At 41.0% G+C, this 21,088-nt stretch overlaps 2 long non-coding RNA genes across 3 annotated transcripts; both read right to left on the bottom strand.

Moving 5' to 3' along the window:
* Nucleotides 1–6,741: 6,741 nt before the first annotated feature.
* Nucleotides 6,742–9,007, bottom strand: LOC148297701 (uncharacterized). 2 transcript variants are annotated; one of them, XR_015836260.1, is made up of 4 exons: nucleotides 8,916–9,007; nucleotides 8,647–8,749; nucleotides 8,511–8,554; nucleotides 6,742–7,013 (listed from the first exon to the last, which is right to left on the bottom strand). It is a non-coding gene; the product is annotated as an uncharacterized LOC148297701 (long non-coding RNA). The 2 variants fall into 2 exon arrangements; XR_015836261.1 differs by having other exon boundaries at nucleotides 8,866–8,979.
* Nucleotides 9,008–16,325: 7,318 nt separating this feature from the next.
* On the bottom strand, nucleotides 16,326–17,396 carry LOC148297700 (uncharacterized). The gene is made up of 2 exons (XR_015833167.1): nucleotides 17,362–17,396; nucleotides 16,326–16,517 (listed from the first exon to the last, which is right to left on the bottom strand). It is a non-coding gene; the product is annotated as an uncharacterized LOC148297700 (long non-coding RNA).
* Nucleotides 17,397–21,088: the final 3,692 nt, after the last annotated feature.

The following is a 21,088-nucleotide window of genomic DNA, read 5'->3' as shown; positions in this document are numbered from 1 at the left end:
TCGGATCGAGCCCAAAAGTTGGGCGTCATCATAATATGGTGGGAGAACTCATTTGGTGAGTTTTGAGTGAAATCCAATCGCTAGAAGTGTGGAATACACCAACCGCTCCAGTTAGGAACGAACTGCCGTTATACTTGAATTTTCCAATTTGGAACACCTATTGATTTCGGATCGAGCCCAAAACTTGGGCAACATCATAATATGATGGGAGGAGTCATTTGGTGAGTTTTGAGTGAAATCCAATCGCTAGAAGTACGGAATACACCAACCACTCCAATTAGGAATGAACGGCCGTTGAACTTGAATTGTTCAATTTCTCACACCTATTGATTACGGATCGAGCCCAAAACTTGGGCAACATCATAATATGGTGGGAGGAGTCGTTTGGTGAGTTTTGAGTGAAATCCAATCGCTAGATGTGTGGAATACACCAACCACTCCAATTATGAACAAACTGTCGTTGAAATTGAATTGACCAATTTCTCACACCTACTGATTTCGGATCGAGCCCAAAACTTGGGCAACATCATAATATGGTGTGGGGAGTCATTTGGAGAGTTTTGAGTAAAATACAATCGCTAGAAGTATGGAATACACCAACCACTCCAGTTAGGAACGAAGTGCCGTTGAACTTGAATTGTCCAATTTGGAACACCTATTGATTTCGGATCGAGCCCAAAACTTGGGCAACATCATAATATGGTGGGAGGAGTCATTTGGTGAGTTTTGAGAGAAATCCAATCGCTAGAAGTATGGAATACACCAACCACTCCAATTAGGAACGAACTTTCGTTGAAATTGAATTGACCAATTTCTCACACCTATTGATTTCGGATCGAGCCCAAAACTTGGGCAACATCATAATATGGTGTGGGGAGTCATTTGGTGAGTTTTGAGTAAAATCCAATCGCTAGAAGTATGGAATACACCAACCACAGCAGTTAGGAACGAACTGCCGTTGAACTTGAATTGTCCAATTTGGAACACCGATTGATTTCGGATCGAGCCCAAAACTTGGGCAACATCATAATATGGTGGGAGGAGTCATTTGGTGAGTTTTGAGTGAAATCCAATTGCTAGAAGTATGGAATACACCAACCACTCCAATTAGGAACGAACTGCCGTTGAACTTGAATTGTCCAATTTGGAACACCATTTGATTTCGGATCGAGCCCAAAACTTGGGCAACATCATAATATGGAGGGAGGAGTCATTTGGTGAGTTTTGAGTGAAATCCAATCGCTAGAAGTATGGAATACACCAACCACTCCAATTAGGAACGAACATTCGTTGAAATTTAATTGGCCAATTTCTCACACCGATTGATTTCGGATCGAGCCCAAAAGTTGGGCGACATCATAATATGGTGGGAGAAGTCATTTGGTGAGTTTTTAGTGAAATCCAATCGCTAGAAGTGTGCAATACACCAACCGCTCCAGTTAGGAACGAACAGCCCTTATACTTGAATTTTCCAATTTGGAACACCTATTGATTTCGGATCGAGCCCAAAACTTGGGCAACATCATAATATGGTGGGAGGAGTCATTTGGTGAGTTTTGAGTGAAATCCAATCGCTAGAAGTATGGAATACACCAAGCACTCCAATTAGAAATGAACTTTCGTCGAAATTGAATTGACCAATTTCTCACACCTATTGATTTCGGATCGAGCCCAAAAGTTGGGCGACATCTTAATATAGTGGGAGAAGTCATTTGGTGAGTTTTTAGTGAAATCCAATCGCTAGAAGTGTGCAATACACCAACCGCTCCAGTTTGGAACGAACGGCCGTTATACTTGAATTTTCCAATTTGGAACACCTATTGATTTCGGATCGAGCCCAAAACTTGGGCAACATCATAATATGGTGGGAGGAGTCATTTGGTGAGTTTTGAGGGAAATCCAATCGCTAGAAGTATGGAATACACCAACCACTCCAATTAGGAAAGAACTTTCGTTGAAATTGAATTGACCAATTTCTCACACCTATTGATTTCGGATCGAGCCCAAAAGTTGGGCGACATCTTAATATGGTGGGAGAAGCCATTTGGTGAGTTTTGAGTGAAATCCAATCGCTAGAAGTATGGAATACACCAACCACTCCAATTAGGAACGAACTGCCGTTGTACTTGAATTGTCCAATTTGGAACACCTATTCATTTCGGATCGAGCCCAAAAGTTGGGCAACATCATAATATGGTGGGAGGAGTCATTTGGTGAGTTTTGAGTGAAATCCAATCGCTAGAAGTATGGAATACACCAACCACTCCAATTAGGAACTAACTGCCGTTGAAATTGAATTGTCCAATTTCTCACACCTATTGATTTCGGATCGAGCCCAAAACTTGGGCAACATCATAATATGGTGGGAGGAGTCATTTGGTGAGTTTTGAGTGAAATCCAATCGCTAGAAGTATGGAATACACCATCCGCTCCAGTTAGGAACGAACTGCCGTTATACTTGAGTTTTCTAATTTGGAACACCTATTGATTTCGGATCGAGCCCAAAACTTGGGCAACATCATAATATGGTGGGAGGAGTCATTTGGTGAGTTTTGAGTGAAATCCAATCGCTAGAAGTATGGAATACACCATCCGCTCCAGTTAGGAACGAACTGCCGTTATACTTGAGTTTTCCAATTTGGAACACCTATTGATTTCGGATCGAGCCCAAAACTTGGGCAACATCATAATATGGTGGGAGGAGTCATTTGGTGAGTTTTGAGTGAAATCCAATCGCTAGAAGTATGGAATACACCAACCACTCCAATTAGGAACGAACTGCCGTTGTACTTGAATTGTCCAATTTGGAACGCCTATTGATTTCGGATCGATCCCAAAACTTGGGCAACATCATAATATGGTGGGAGGAGTCATTTGGTGAGTTTTGAGTAAAATCCAATCGCTAGAAGTATGGAATACACCAACCACTCCTATTAGGAACGAACTGCCGTTGAACTTGAATTGTCCAATGTCTCACACCTATTGATTTCAGATCGAGCCCCAAACTTGGGCAACATCATAATATGGTGGGACGGGTCATTTGGTGAGTTTTGAGTAAAGTCCAATCGCTAGAAGTATGGAATACACCAACCACTTCAATTAGGAACGAACTGCCGTTGAACTTGAATTGCCCAATTTCTCACACCTATTGATTTCGGATCGAGCACCAAACTTGGTCAACATCATAATATGGTGGGAGGTGTCATTTGGTGAGTTTTGAGTGAAATCCAATCGCTAGAAGTATGGAATACACCAACCACTCCAATTAGGAACGAAATGCCGTTGAACTTGAATTGTCGAATTTGGAACACCTATTGATTTCGGATCGAGCCCAAAACTTGGGCAACATCATATTATGGTGGGAGGAGTCATTTGGTGAGTTTTAAGTGAAATCCAATCGCTAGAAGTATGGAATACACCAACCACTCCAATTAGGAAAGAATTGTCGTTGGAAATGAATTGAGCAATTTCTCACACCTATTGAATTCTGATCGAGCCCAAAACTTGGGCAACATCATAAGATGGTGGGAGGTGTCATTTGGTGAGTTTTGAGTGAAATCCAATCGCTAGAAGTATGGAATACACCAACCACTCCAGTTAGGAACGAACTGCCGTTATACTTGAGTTTTCCAATTTGGAACACCTATTCATTTCGGATCGAGCCCAAAACTTGGGCAACATCATAATATGGTGGGAGGAGTCATTTGGTGAGTTTTGAGTGAAATCCAATCGCTAGAAGTATGGAATACACCAACCACTCCAATTAGGAACGAACTGCCATTGAACTTGAATTGTCCAATTTGGAACACCTATTGATTTCGGATCGAGCCCAAACCTTGGGCAACAACATATGATGGTGGGAGGAGCATTTGGTGAGTTTTGAGTGAAATCCAATCTCTAGAAGTATGGAATACACCAACCACTCCAATTAGGAACGAACTGCCGTTGAACTTAAAGTGTCCAATTTGGAACACCTATTGATTTCGGATCGAGCCCAAAACTTGGGCAACAACATAATATGGTGGGAGGAGTCATTTGGTGAGTTTTGTGTGAAATCCAATCGCTAGAAATATGGAATACAGCAACCACTCCAATTAGGAACGAACTGCCGTTGAACTTGAATTGTCCAATTTGGAACACCTATTGAATTCTGATCGAGCCCAAAACTTGGGCAACATCATAAGATGGTGGGAGGAGTCATTTGGTGAGTTTTGAGTGAAATCCAATCGCTAGAAATATGGAATACAGCAACCACTCCAATTAGGAACGAACTGCCGTTGAACTTGAATTGTCCAATTTCTCACACCTATTGATTTCGGATCGAGCCCAAAACTTGGGCAACATCATAATCTGGTGGGAGGAGTCATTTGGTGAGTTTTGAGTGAAATCCAATCGCTAGAAGTACGGAATACACCAACCACTCCAGTTAGGAACGAACTGCCGTTGAACTGGAATTGTCCAATTTCTCACTCCTATTGATTTCGGAACGAGCACCAAACTTAGGCAACATCATAATATGGTGGGAGGTGTCATTTGGTGAGTTTTGAGTGAAATCCAATTGCTAGAAGTATGGAATACACCAACCACTCCAATTAGGAACGAAATGCCGTTGAACTTGAATTGTCCAATTTGGAACACCTATTGATTTCGGATCGAGTCCCAAACTTGGGCAACATCATAATATGGTGGGAGGAGTCATTTGGTGAGTTTTGAGTGAAATCCAATAGCTAGAAGTATGGAATACACCAACCACTCCAATTAGGAACGAACTGCCGTCGAACTTGAATTGTCCAATTTGGAACACCTATTGATTTCGGATCGAGCCCAAACCTTGGGCAACATCATATGATGGTGGGAGGAGTCATTTGGTGAGTTTTAAGTGAAATCCAATCGCTAGAAGTATGGAATACACCAACCACTCCAATTATGAAAGAACTGTCGTTGGAAATGAATTGACCAATTTCTCACACCTATTGAATTCTGATCGAGCCCAAAACTTGGGCAACATCATAAGATGGTGGGAGGAGTCATTTGGTGAGTTTTGTGTGAAATCCAATCGCTAGAAATATGGAATACAGCAACCACTCCAATTAGGAACGAACTGCCATTGAACTTGAATTGTCCAATTTCTCACACCTATTGATTTCGGATCGAGCCCAAAACTTGGGCAACAACATAATATGGTGGGAGGAGTCATTTGGTGAGTTTTGAGTGAAATCCAATAGCTAGAAGTATGGAATACACCAACCACTCCAATTAGGAACGAACTGCCGTTGAACTTGAATTGTCCAATGTCTCACACCTATTGATTTCGGATCGAGCCCCAAACCTGGGCAACATCATAATATGGTGGGAGGAGTCATTTGGTGAGTTTTGAGTGAATTCCAATAGATAGAAGTATGAAATACACCAACCACTCCAATTAGGAACGAACTGCCGTTGAACTTGAATTGTCCAATTTGGAACACCTATTGATTTCGGATCGAGTCCCAAACTTGGGCAACATCATAATATGGTGGGAGGAGTCATTTGGTGAGTTTTGAGTGAAATCCAATAGCTAGAAGTATGGAATACACCAACCACTCCAATTAGGAACGAACTGCCGTCGAACTTGAATTGTCCAATTTGGAACACCTATTGATTTCGGATCGAGCCCAAACCTTGGGCAACATCATATGATGGTGGGAGGAGTCATTTGGTGAGTTTTGAGTGAAATCCAATCGCTAGAAGTATGGAATACACCAACCACTCCAATTAGGAACGAACTGCCGTCGAACTTGAATTGTCCAATTTGGAACACCTATTGATTTCGGATCGAGCCCAAACCTTGGGCAACATCATAATATGGTGGGTGGAGTCATTTGGTGAGTTTTGTGTGAAATCCAATCGCTAGAAGTATGGAATACACCAACCACTCCAATTAGGAACGAACTGAAGTTGAACTTGAATTATCCAATTTCTCACACCTATTGATTTCGGATTGAGCCCCAAACTTGGGCAACATCATAATATGGGGGGAGGAGTCACTTGGTGACACTATGCCAAAAAAGGGCTTTAGCCACGGATTTTATCCGTTGCCTATTACACATAAATACCGTGGTATTCATGCCTGTTGCATATTCCTATGTAATAGGCAACGGATATTCTCCGTCGCTGTTTATCACTTACTACATCGGATATCTGGTAAACTCCGATGCCTAAATGATTTCCGAGTGCCAAAAAAAGGTTGACTTCTGACGCCTAAACCCGAAACAGCATCAGTAGTTTCAAAAGGTAGGAGGCTAAAGAGGTCTAACATCATCAGTAGTTTTAAAAGGGATGAGGCTAAAGAGGTCTAACAGCATCAGTGATATCTACTATGCTGATGCATATTATCAATTACAACATCATAGAAACAAATAATGGTGTTGTGAATTATGTTATACATCATTGCTTTTTTTTATTTTGCGGACGTGAAAAACCTCCAATAGTGCTAGTGGTTACATAAATGTTGATGCTACTTCTCGTTTTAGGCATCAGTGATAATAGATGTCTGGTTGTTGTTTTTATCTTTCAACTTCAGTTATTTCTGGAAAACTGAAATTGTTATAAACAATAAGCATCATTAATGCAAGGAAAGAGTAGGTATTTTGCTTGTTTCACATCACACTTTACTTAGTTACTATAATAGTATTTAAGAAAGACCTCATTTCCAAATCATGTTGTTGCCATTGCTCATAAAAATAAACATTATATCAACAGTAATTTAAATATATCCTTAATTGTCTATATATATATATATATAAGCAAAATACTTGAATGATCCATACTTGTCACATCCAAATCACAAATTTACCAGCCCTACACCACAAATTATCCATACTTGTCTATGCATAAGCAAAATACTAGCTAGAAAGACATGTAAAATGAAGGAATGTTTAGCTTAATCAAAAAGCCATTCTAGGACATGACTTGCCAATTCTTCTCGCACCTCATCCAATTCCATTTGGGTGTACGTGTCCTTCCTTCTAGCTCTATATTGGAAAAAAAAAAAAAAAAACACAGAATGTAAACACAAAATATGAACATCAGCTTAAAAAGTGCAAGGTACTAAATTTGCATAAGATATGTTGTCACTTCAAATGAACCAATATGCAAATTTACGAAATCATATTGGTGAACAAGAAAATCTAATTTGTCAATCAATCTAATTAAACAAGAAGTCATTAATTGGATCCCACTTCATGTTTAAACTAGCAATTAAATGATCATGTGATGGGGTAGAGAGTTGGACATGCACAGCTAGCATTTTTTCTCAATTGACACAGACCTAACTACCAAAAAAACAGAGGCACATTGCTGTGAAAAAAAATTACACAAGGTTCATATTAACACAGACCTAACTACCAAAAAAACTGAATTTGTCAACCAATCTAACTAGATAACAAGGTAATTACTATCCAATAAAAGAAACAATAAAAGTAAAGATATGCCAAAACCTTTTGGTTATTTTTCAAAATACCTTTACTTGCTGAAGTATAATAGAATCATTTCTTCTCTTTTTTAATGGGAAAAATGACATTACAAGAGGAAGCTGTATTCAGATTTCTCAAACTTGAAGTACCAAAGCAATGATGAGCATACAATAGTAAATATAATATATGTTCAATCTTAAGAAGTTAACCCATCTTGAACAACATAGAGAAAAAATTAGGTCATTATCTAGATTTGGTATCCTCTTCCTGTTTTTGAGTCTGGGCAACTTCAACAAAAATCAGCCTCCCATCAACCATCTGGACAAATTTTAACAAAAACTTCGAAAGAGAAAAACAAGACTGAAGGTGTTCACAAAAAAATACAATTTAAAAACATATGACAAAAACAAAGACTAGGAAATTTGATCAACGAAAAACACATATTCAGTACATAAAAGATTAGAATGCGCAAGTATAAGGGCTATATGATCTGCAATTTGGCACAAAAACAATTATAATGAGTCAATTTACCAAATCAGAACAAAGATGTGTTAGTTGAATGCCAAAATAGTACGATGCCAAAATATTCAATGAGTTTTTGATGTTTGACGAGTCTTTTAATATTTCTTTTAGGTTTAGGTGAAATTAACTTTGGAAGCTAAACCTTCTGTACTTAACCTTAGAAAGTAGCCTCACTTATGTTCAAGGAAACACACTACACAGAAATCAGATTGATAATGAAGCTGTGTTTCCCTGTTTGTGTCATCTTCAAATTGCAAGATGTTTTTTTCATAAGAAACCAGACCTGTAACCAAATAAAGAGGGACTCAACCAACTACTTGCTGATCTTCAGCGTACAACTCATCATAAATAAACATGAACCAAAGATCAAATCTAAAACTACAAACTAAACAGCAAATAATATGAAACATATACAGAATTGAAATTCTCATTTAGTTAGTTTAAAAAACCTAAATTTCTGCCAAATACCAAGATAGATTTGACCCCAAACACCAAAACAAATTAAAATTGAATTGAAAAATAAAGAATTCTTACCAAAATGTGGAGCAGTTAGTGGTCATGGGGTAGTGGCGTTGATCCTTGGCAGCAGAGGAAGAGGATTAAAAAAATATAAACGGAAAATTAAAATGAGAAAGGAAAAAAATTCTGAATCATAATCAAAACAAAGCACCTGCCTCAAACGCTGTGTTCAGACCTTTCATCGAACACTTGGGCGGCACCATTTTCAGGCAGATCCACACGATCAGTCGAACACCTGCTATCTACCGCACACTCTTGTAGTGAAAAAAATCAAAAGTAAAACAATAATGAAACATGAAAAAGAAATTAGAGCAGATAATTGCAGTTCTTAAATCAAATTCAATTAGAAGAATCTTCAGATTGAACATACTAGCCAACAATTTCTTTTTTTCTAAAAGGGTATAAGAAGCTGACTTTTACCTCTTTCCCACCGTCCTCTCACCCAGCTTTTTCTCTAACTTCAACCAATCACATGGCACCTCTTCTAAAAACAAACCAAAGCACCATTAGATTCTGCAAAATGAATGATAAAAAATCTAAATATAAATTAAACTTTTGAAAGAATTTGAAACTTTGTAGTATCTGGTAGAACATAAATTGAAATAATTGAAAGAATTTGAAACTTCGTAGCCAGTGAGGTTCTACAAAATTTAGTAAAACCAATTGAGGGTGCAGCCGTGAGGTTCTGCAAGGCTAAATTGGAAAATAAAAGAGCGATAAAGAGAGTTAGGGTTACCTTGTGATTGCAGTCGTGAGAGGGTTTGGGAACGAAGAGGATGTCTAGATGAGAAAGAATGAGCTCGTTTGGGGTTAAAGAGAATAAAAGGGATTTGGAATCAGATATAGAGCCAGAGAGGGTTTTGGGTTAGAGAGAGAGTGAGTGAGTTTAGGGTCAGAGAGGACTCTGGCTGCTACACGAAAAATTAGGGGTAGAGTATTCTGGGAATATGAACATTCTAAGAGGGAAAGGGGGAGGATTTTCGCAAGAATGGGGCAGTGATGAAGGAGAGAGAAGAAAGAGAGAGTTTCAGAGGGACTGAAAAAAATTGAGAGGGTGAGGCGAGATTTTTCCAGGAGATGGAGTTTTAGGGTGACAGTTTGAGAGGGAGTGAAAAAATTGAGAGGGAGCTGGAAGTAATTGGGGCAAGAGTTTCAGAGGGAAATGAAGTTTCAGGCAGAATTTGCGAGGGAGAGCGTGAAAATTTTGGGTTAGTTTCAGAGTGAGTGAAAAAATTGAGAGGGAGTTAGAAGAATTGGGGGTAGAGTTTGAGAGGGAGCAGAAGTTTCAGAGAGAGTTTGCGAGGGAGAGTAAAACTTTTGGGTTAGGGCGTTGACTCAGACTTTAGGCATCAGAGCTAGATTACCAAAAAATGACCCTCTTAAAAATAAAATAAAAACTAATCACTTTAGGCATCTATATTTTTGTAGATGATGCTAAAGGGGAATAAAGCCATCGTTATAAATAAACAAAAATGCGCGCTGATGTCTTTATACCTGTTTAGTATCGTTATTTTCGAAATTGATGCCTAATCTGCTAATAGCATCGATTTCACTCTCTACCGATGCCTATCTAGTGTTGCTGTAAGTGAAATTTGACATAGTGTCAGTTTTGAGTGAAATCCAATCGCTAGAAGTATGGAATACACCAACCACTCCAATTAGAAACGAACTGCCGTTGAACTTGAATTGTCCAATTTGGAACACCTATTGATTTCGGATCGAGCCCCAAACTTGGGCAACATCATAATATGGTGGGAGGACTCATTTGGTGAGTTTTGAGTGAAATCCAATCGCTAGAAGTATGGAATACACCAACCACTCCAATTAGGAACGAACTGCCGTTGAACTTGAATTGTCCAATTTCTCACACCTATTGATTTCGGCTCGAGCCCAAAACTTGGGCAACATCATACTATGGAGGGAGTAGTCATTTGGTGAGTTTTGAGTGAAATCCAATCGCTAGAAGTATGGAATACACCAACCACTCCAATTAGGAACGAACTGCCGTTGAACTTGAATTTTCCAATTTGGAACACCTATTGATTTCGGATCGAGCCCCAAACTTGGGCAACATCATAATATGGTGGGAGGAGTCATTTGGTGAGTTTTGAGTGAAATCCAATCGCTAGAAGTATGGAATACACCAACCACTCCAATTAGGAACGAACTGCCGTTGAACTTGAATTGTCCAATTTCTCACACCTATTGATTTCGGATCGAACCCCAAACTTGTACAACATCATAATATGGTGGGAGGAGTCATTTGGTGAGTTTTGAGTGAAATCCGATCGCTAGAAGTATGGAATACACCAACCACTCCAATTAGGAACGAACTGCCGTTGAACTTGAATTGTCCAATTTCTCACAGCTATTGATTTTGGATCGAGCCCAAAACTTGGGCAACATCATAATACGGTGGGAGGAGTCATTTGGTGAGTTTTGAGTGAAATCCAATCGCTAGAAGTATGGAATACACTAACCACTCCAATTAGAAACGAACAGCCGTTGAACTTGAATTGTCCAATTTGGAACACCTATCGATTTCGGATCGAGCCCAAAACTTGGGCAACATCATAATATGGTGGGAGGAGTCATTTGGTGAGTTTTGAGTGAAATCCAATCGCTAGAAATATGGAATACACCAACCACTCCAATTAGGAACGAACTGCCGTTGAACTTGAATTGTCCAATTTCTCACACCTATTGATTTCGGATCAAGCCCAAAACTTGGGCAACATCATAATACGGTGGGAGGAGTCATTTGGTGAGTTTTGAGTGAAATCCAATCGCTAGAAATATGGAATACACCAACCACTCCAATTAGGAACGAACTGCCGTTGAACTTGAATTGTCCAATTTCGCACATCTATTGATTTCGGATCAAGCCCAAAACTTGGGCAACATCATAATACGGTGGGAGGAGTCATTTGGTGAGTTTTGAGTGAAATCCAATCGCTAGAAGTATGGAATACACCAACCACTCCAATGAGGAACGAACTGCCGTTGAACTTGAATTGTCCAATTTCTCACACCTATTGATTTCGGACCGAGCCCAAAACTTGGGCAACATCATAATATGGTGGGAGGAGTCATTTGGTGAGTTTTGAGTGCAATCCAATCGCTAGAAGTATGGAATACACCAACCACTCCAGTTAGGAACGAACTGAAGTTGAACTTGAATTATCCAATTTCTCACACCTATTGATTTCGGATTGAGCTCCAAACTTGGGGAACGTCATAATATGGTGGGAGGAGTCATTTGGTGAGTTTTGAGTGAAATCCAATCGCTAGAAGTATGGAATACACCAACCACTCCAATTAGGAACGAACTGCCGTTGAACTTGTATTGTCCAATTTCTCACACCTATTAATTTCGGATCGAGCCCAAAACTTGGGCAACATCATAATATGGTGGGAGGAGTCATTTGGTTAGTTTTGAGTGAAATCCAACCGCTAGAAGTATTGGATACACTAACCACCCCAATTAGGAACGAACCGCCGTTGAACTTGAATTGTCCAATTTGGAACACCTATTGATTTCGGATCAGGCCCAAAACATGGGCAACATCATAATATGGTGGGAGGAGTCATTTGGTGAGTTTTGAGTGAAATCCAATCCCTAGAAGTATGGAATACACCAACCACTCCAATTAGGAACGAACTGCCGTTGAACTTGAATTGTCCAATTTCTCACACCTATTAATTTCGGATCGAGCCCAAAACTTGGGCAACATCATAATATGGTGGGAGGAGTCATTTGGTTAGTTTTGAGTGAAATCCAACCGCTAGAAGTATGGGATACACTAACCACCCCAATTAGGAACGAACCGCCGTTGAACTTGAATTGTCCAATTTGGAACACCTATTGATTTCGGATCAGGCCCAAAACATGGGCAACATCATAATATGGTGGGAGGAGTCATTTGGTGAGTTTTGAGTGAAATCCAATCGCTAGAAGTATGGAATACACCAACCACTCCATTTAGGAACGAACTGCCGTTGAACTTGAATTGTCCAATTTCGAACACCTATTGATTTCGGATCGAGCCCAAAACTTGGGCAACATCAGAATATGGTGGGAGGAGTCATTTGGTGAGTTTTGAGTGAAATCCAATCACTGGAAGTATGGAATACACCAACCACACCAATAAGGAACGAACTGCCGTTGAACTTGAATTGTCCAATTTCTCACACCTATTGATTTCGGATTGAGCCCAAATCTTGGGCAACATCATAATACGGTGGGAGGAGTCATTTGGTGAGTTTTGAGTGAAATCCAATCGCTAGAAGTATGGAATACACTAACCACTCCAATTAGAAACGAACAGCCGTTGAACTTGAATTGTCCAATTTGGAACACCTATCGATTTCGGATCGAGCCCAAAACTTGGGCAACATCATAATATGGTGGGAGGAGTCATTTGGTGAGTTTTGAGTGAAATCCAATCGCTAGAAATATGGAATACACCAACCACTCCAATTAGGAACGAACTGCCGTTGAACTTGAATTGTCCAATTTCTCACACCTATTGATTTCGGATCAAGCCCAAAACTTGGGCAACATCATAATACGGTGGGAGGAGTCATTTGGTGAGTTTTGAGTGAAATCCAATCGCTAGAAATATGGAATACACCAACCACTCCAATTAGGAACGAACTGCCGTTGAACTTGAATTGTCCAATTTCGCACATCTATTGATTTCGGATCAAGCCCAAAACTTGGGCAACAACATAATACGGTGGGAGGAGTCATTTGGTGAGTTTTGAGTGAAATCCAATCGCTAGAAGTATGGAATACACCAACCACTCCAATTATGAACGAATTGCCGTTGAACTTGAATTGTCCAATTTCTCACACCTATTGATTTCTGATCGAGCCCAAAACTTGGGCAACATCATAATATGGTGGGAGGAGTCATTTGGTGAGTTTTGAGTGAAATCCAATCGCTAGAAGTATGGAATACACCAACCACTCCAATTATGAACGAATTGCCGTTGAACTTGAATTGTCCAATTTCTCACACCTATTGATTTCTGATCGAGCCCAAAACTTGGGCAACATCATAATATGGTGGGAGGAGTCATTTGGTGAGTTTTGAGTGAAATCCAATCGCTAGAAGTATGGAATACACCAACCACTCCAATGAGGAACGAACTGCCGTTGAACTTGAATTGTCCAATTTCTCACACCTATTGATTTCGGATCGAGCCCAAAACTTGGGCAACATCATAATATGGTGGGAGGAGTCATTTGGTGAGTTTTGAGTGCAATCCAATCGCTAGAAGTATGGAATACACCAACCACTCCAGTTAGGAACGAACTGAAGTTGAACTTGAATTATCCAATTTCTCACACCTATTGATTTCGGATTGAGCTCCAAACTTGGGGAACGTCATAATATGGTGGGAGGAGTCATTTGGTGAGTTTTGAGTGAAATCCAATCGCTAGAAGTATGGAATACACCAACCACTCCAATTAGGAACGAACTGCCGTTGAACTTGAATTGTCCAATTTCTCACACCTATTAATTTCGGATCGAGCCCAAAACTTGGGCAACATCATAATATGGTGGGAGGAGTCATTTGGTTAGTTTTGAGTGAAATCCAACCGCTAGAAGTATGGGATACACTAACCACCCCAATTAGGAACGAACCGCCGTTGAACTTGAATTGTCCAATTTGGAACACCTATTGATTTCGGATCAGGCCCAAAACATGGGCAACATCATAATATGGTGGGAGGAGTCATTTGGTGAGTTTTGAGTGAAATCCAATCGCTAGAAGTATGGAATACACCAACCACTCCATTTAGGAACGAACTGCCGTTGAACTTGAATTGTCCAATTTCGAACACCTATTGATTTCGGATCGAGCCCAAATCTTGGGCAACATCAGAATATGGTGGGAGGAGTCATTTGGTGAGTTTTGAGTGAAATCCAATCACTAGAAGTATGGAATACACCAACCACTCCAATAAGGAACGAACTGCCGTTGAACTTGAATTGTCCAATTTCTCACACCTATTGATTTCGGATCGAGCCCCAAACTTGGGCAACATCATAATATGGTGGGAGGAGTCATTTGGTGAGTTTTGAGTGAAATCCAGTCGCTAGAAGTATGGAATACACCAACCACTCCAATTAGGAACGAACTGCCGTCGAACTTGAATTGTCCAATTTCTCACACCTATTGATTTCGGATCGAGCCCCAAACATGGGCAACATCATAATATGGTGGGAGGAGTCATTTGGTGAGTTTTGAGTGAAATCCAAACGCTAGAAGTATGGAATACACCAACCACTCCAATTAGGAACGAACTGCCGTTGAACTTGAATTGTCCAATTTCTCACACCTATTGATTTCGGATCGAGCCCAAAACTTGGGCAACATCATAATATGGTGGGAGGAGTCATTTGGTGAGTTTTGAGTGAAATCCAGTCGCTAGAAGTATGGAATACACCAACCACTCCAATTAGGAACGACATGCCGTTGAAATTGAATTGACCAATTTCTCACACCTATTGATTTCGGATCGATCCCAAAACTTGGGCAACATCAAAATCTGGTGGGAGGAGTCATTTGGTGAGTTTTGAGTGAAATCCAAACGCTAGAAGTATGGAATACACCAACCACTCCAATTAGGAACGAACTACCGTTGAACTTGAATTGTCCAATTTGGAACACCTATTGATTTCGGATCGAGCCCAAAACTTGGGCAACATCAGAATATGGTGGGAGGAGTCATTTGGTGAGTTTTGAGTGAAATCCAATCGCTAGAAGTATGGAATACACCAACCACTCCAATTAGGAACGAACTGCCGTTGAACTTGAATTGTCCAATTTCTCACACCTATTGATTTCGGATCGGGCCCAAAACTTGGGCAACATCATAATATGGTGGGAGGAGTCATTTGGTGAGTTTTGAGTGAAATCCAATCGCTAGAAGTATGGAATACACCAACCACTCCAATTAGGAACGAACTGCCGTTGAACTTGAATTCCCCAATTTGGAACACCTATTGATTTCGGATCGAGCCCAAAACTTGGGCAACATCATAATATGGTGGGAGGAGTCATTTGGTGAGTTTTCAGTGAAATCCAATCGCTAGAAGTATGGAATACACCAACCACTCCAATTGGGAACGAACTGCCGTTGAACTTGAATTGTCCAATTTCTCACACCTATTGATTTCGGATCGAACCCCAAACTTGTGCAACATCATAATATGGTGGGAGGAGTCATTTGGTGAGTTTTGAGTGAAATCCAATCGCTAGAAGTATGGAATACACCAACCACTCCAATTAGGAACGAACTGCCGTTGAACTGGAATTGTCCAATTTCTCACACCTATTGATTTCAGCTCGAGCCCAAAACTTGGGCAACTTCATAATATGGTGGGAGGAGTCATTTGGTTAGTTTTGAGTGAAATCCAACCGCTAGAAGTATGGAATACACCAACCACTCCAATTAGGAACGAACTGCCGTTGAACTTGAATTGTCCAATTTCTCACACCTATTGATTTCGGCTCGAGCCCAAAACTTGGGCATCATCATAATATGGTGGGAGGAGTCGTTTGGTTAGTTTTGAGTGAAATCCAATCGCTAGAAGTATGGAATGCACCAACTGACAGGACCCGACCCAAATTCCACTTTGGAATCCGAGCCGAACCCTGTGCGTGTCCGACACCTGGCAGGTGCTGGACAAAATTGACCTTATTGCCCTTTTACTCAAAAGTGCTACTAAAAATGGAGTTTGACTTCTGCCGAAATTTCAGCAGAGTCTCCCCTGTAATTAGACCAAACCCAAAATTACACCTGTCAGAAAAGCATGGAAAACTGTACACCAACTGCCAGCATGCAAAATAAATACATTCCAACAGTTAAGTATACTTCAAGGGCAATATCAGAGCTCTATACAGAAAACTACAAGTATAAAATAATTATACAAGTCCCTACGTCGTCAAGGAGTGTGGCAGAAGCTGGACTCGGCCCAATGGTGGCTCACTATGCACGCCTACTGCCTGGGGGCGCAAAACACGGAAAGGGTGAGTGGACCAAAAACAAAGCTTTAGAAACATAGTAGAGAAACATACTAACCCCCACTGTAAAAAAACTCAGTTATAAAACTAAACCATTTCTTATCATACTTGTACTGAAATCAAAGCGTACATATTTATATCTATAGATTTAATCACATACTTAAACAAACATTAAATTCTTAAAAGCATAGAAATCACTTTAATCTACCACCTAGGTGTACCCATTTATTAATCCGTCAATTCCGTTAGTTTCCGTCAATTCCATCCTCGTGCCACCGGAGCGACACGTCCTAGCAGACCTCGGGAAACACAAAGTCACCCGAGCCGCAATCCTCGCGGCATTCAGGGGACACTTGGTCCATCTGAGCCGCGTTCCTCACACCCACGGTTTGGGCGTCCCCGAAACTCGTGGGGCGGTGTCTAGCATGCTGACCTACCCGAAGGCAACTGGATGTCCGTCGACATCAATATAACCGAAGACAACCTTTTTATATCGAAGGCAACATATAACTGAAGGCAACCTTTAATATGGTTGGGTACCTAGGGTGGCTTTTAAGAAAATATAAAGTTCTGAAAAGTAAATAAGAATTTAATTTAATTATTATCAGCCCTTGAACTCTGCTGCCAATTTATCTGTTAATTATCTAACAATTCGGCTATGCCAAAAATCTCTAGGCACTCTCAACTCGGCAGCATATAAAATAAACATATAAAAACAACAATAAATCAAGTTGTTAAAACTCCGGGCAATGAATAACTTATTCAAGATCAAGAAATAAGATTAAATTGCATAAATTCATTTATGAAAACAAAAAGGTCCACTCACTGGTGATCTGAGCTAGCTGGACCTTTCGAAGGTCCCTCATGCGGGTCACCTGGTGCCCGGGTGCCTGTATAGTCATCATAATATTCTATTAATAAATCTGCTCAATAAAATAATAATAAGTTAAAAACCCTCACCCCCGGCTCCTAAAGGTGCGTGCATCCTAATAAAGATTGTTCCTTTGCCCACACTAACTTTCCTCTCAGTGGATATGGTTTAGAAGTAGCTCGGGACTTAAAACTATAAAGTCCCTAAAAGTCAACTCAGGACCCCTTGGGGTCCACGGCCTCAAAACCCGCTCTGAAAATTGCTAGAGGTTCCCACATACCTAGGACACACGTCCCGAGAGTTTGGTCTCGATCGGACGGTAGGATTTCTCACGATCGCACGATCGGATAACGAATGGTTTTGCGTACTCCTAACCTTAGGGTTGGCCTTTTCAGAGTAACCGGGACTCCGATTAACGATCCGTCGAATCCTACACGACCCTGAAACTACCTAGATCAACATACTCCAGTTTGACTAAAATCCAACGGTCTGAACGTATTGAACTCAGAAATCGCACATTATGCGAGATCCGTTCGGGGTTCAAACGTTATCCGAATTAAGATCCGCGAATTGCTACGCGCTCGTGAGGATACGAGGATCATCCTAGGACCAAGAGTGGTCCCCAATACCTGGCTCGCGTGCCGTCCACGCGCCGGCAGCGCGTGGGTGTGCATAACAATTTCCGGCGGCCGGAAAATCTCCAAACCGCCGGCCCAAACTCCTAGTCCAGGTAAAACACCTAATTTGGAACTACTTTTGTTCTTGGACTATGGCCAAAAAGTGGCTGGAAGTTACTAAAATCGACGACGCAAACCGGCAGAAACTTAACTCGTAAATCGTCCTGTCAAACTTTAAAATCTCTGAAAACCTACCCAACCAGCAGCTAGAGCACGAAAATCAGTCGAAAAACCATATCTAATTCTTCCGATTTGGTGGTCGGAGGAGGGAGAACGAGAGGCTTGAAATTCGGAGAAAAACCAGCCAATTCCGGGCTGTTTCCGGTGGCTGTGGCGTCGGCGGAGGCAGGAGGAAGGTCGGAGCGGCTGTGGGTGCGACGCCGGTCAGGTCTTGGCTGGTCCGGTGCGGTTTGGTGGAGGTGGGTGGTGGCTGGGGTGGTTCGAATGAACAGTAACGGGTAGGGGGTTTTGCGCGAGGAAGAAGAGAATGAGGAGAGAGAGAGGTAATTTGATTTTAAAAAAAATCTGATTATTCGAAAATTACTTTTTTGTCCTTTTTCAGTATTTTGCTCGTAATTTCTTCGTTACCAGTCCAATTCGAGTCCACTACGTGTCTACGGACTCGTTTCGTCGTGCTCTACACAACGGTATAAGTAGTTTTCCCAAATTCTTCCCCAGTGAACAAGTCAATTTAAAACCTAATAAAATATTCTAAGGGTAGTTTAGTCTTTTTCCTTGTTAAAATATTAGTTAAATAATAATTAAGAATTGGGTTGTTACAATCTACCCCCCTTATGAAAATTTCGTCCTCGAAATTACATACCTGTCACTCGAAGAGGTAAGGATACTGGGCCCGCATCTGCTCTTCGGGTTCCCAAGTGGCCTCCTCCACGGTGTGACTCCTCCACAACACCTTTACTAGTGGAATCTCTCTGGACCGAAGGACCTGCATCTTCCAGTCCAGGATTTGAACAGGCTGCTATACGTAATTCAAATCATCCTTCAACTCTATAGGCTGATCCTCCAGTACATGGGATGGGTCTGGAATATATTTCCGGAGCATAGACACGTGGAACACATCAAGTAAACGGGAAAGATCTGCTGGCAAGGCAAGTCTGTAAGCTACTGGGCCCACACGCTCCACAATCTCGTATGGTCCAATATAGAGGGGGCTTAGTTTTCCCCTAAACCCATTGAGTGAAATCCAAACGCTAGAAGTATGGAATACACCAACCACTCCAATTAGGAACGAACTGCCGTTGAACTTGAATTGTCCAATTTTGAACACCTATTGATTTCAGATCGGGCCCAAAACTTGGGCAACATCATAATATGGTGGGAGGAGTCATTTGGTGAGTTTTGAGTGAAATCCAATCGCTAGAAGTATGGAATACACCAACCACTCCAATTAGGAACGAACTGCCGTTGAACTTGAATTGTCCAATTTCGAACACCTATTGATTTCGGATCGAGCCCAAATCTTGGGCAACATCATAATATGGTGGAAGGAGTCATTTGGGGAGTTTTGAGTGAAATCCAATCGCTAGAAGTATGGAATACACCAACCACTCCAATGAGGAACGAACTGCCGTTGAACTTGAATTGTCCAATTTCTCACACCTATTGATTTCGGATCGAGCCCCAAACTTGGGCAACATCATAATATGGTGGGAGGAGTCATTTGGTGAGTTTTGAGTGAAATCCAATCGCTAGAAGTATGGAATACACCAACCACTCCAATTAGGAATGAACTGCCGTTGAACTTGAATTGTCCAATTTCTCATAGCTATTGATTTCGGATCGAGACCAAAACTTGGGCAACATCATAATACGGTGGGAGGAGTCATTTGGGGCGTTTTGAGTGAAATCCAATCGCTAGAAGTATGGAATACACCAACCACTCCAACTAGAAACGAACTGCCGTTGAACTTGAATTGTCCAATTTGTCACACCTATTGATTTCGGATCGAGCCCAAAACTTGGGCAACATCATAATATGGTGGGAGGAGTCATTTGGTGAGTTTTGAGTGAAATCCAATCGCTAGAAGTATGGAATACACCAACCACTCCAATTAGGAATGAACTGCCGTTGAACTTGAATTGTCCAATTTCTCACACCTATTGATTTCGGATCGGGCCCAAAACTTGGGCAACATCATAATATGGTGGGAGGAGTCATTTGGTGAGTTTTGAGTGAAATCCAATCGCTAGAAGTATGGAATACACCAACCACTCCAATTAGAAACGAACTGCCGTTGAACTTGAATTGTCCAATTTGGAACACCTATTGATTTCGGATCGAGCCCAAAACTTGGGCAACATCATAATATGGTGGGAGGAGTCATTTGGTGAGTTTTGAGTGAAATCCAATCGCTAGAAGTATGGAATGCACCAACCACTCCAATTAGGAACGAACTGCCGTTGAACTTGAATTGTCCAATTTCTCACACCTATTGATTTCGGATCGAACCCCAAACTTGTGCAACATCATAATATGGTGGGAGGAGTCATTTGGTGAGTTTTTGAGTGAAATCCAACCGCTAGAAGTATGGAATACACCAACCACTCCAATTAGGAACGAACTGCCGTTGAACTTGAATTGTCCAATTTCTCACACCTATTGATTTCGGATCGAGCCCAAAACTTGGGCAACATCATAATATGGTGGGAGGAGTCATTTGGTGAGTTTTGAGTGAAATCCAATCTCTAGAAGTATGGAATACACCAACCACTCCAATTAGGAACGAACTGCCGTTGAACTTGAATTGTCCAATTTGGAACACCTATTGATTTCGGATCGAGCCCATAACTTGGGCAACATCATAATAAGGTGGGAGGAGTCGTTTGGTTAGTTTTGAGTGAAATCCAATCGCTAGAAGTATGGAATACACCAACCACTCCAATTAGGAACGAACTGCCGTTGAACTTGAATTGTCCAATTTCTCACACCTATTGGTTTCGGCTCGAGCCCAAAACTTGGGCAACATCATAATATGGTGGGAGGA

The sequence above is a fragment of the Prunus avium genome, chromosome 1 (genome assembly GCF_965620075.1).
Source record: "Prunus avium chromosome 1, drPruAviu1.hap1.1, whole genome shotgun sequence".
Taxonomy (NCBI): domain Eukaryota; kingdom Viridiplantae; phylum Streptophyta; class Magnoliopsida; order Rosales; family Rosaceae; genus Prunus; species Prunus avium.
This window is presented reverse-complemented; position numbering and strand designations above follow the sequence as displayed.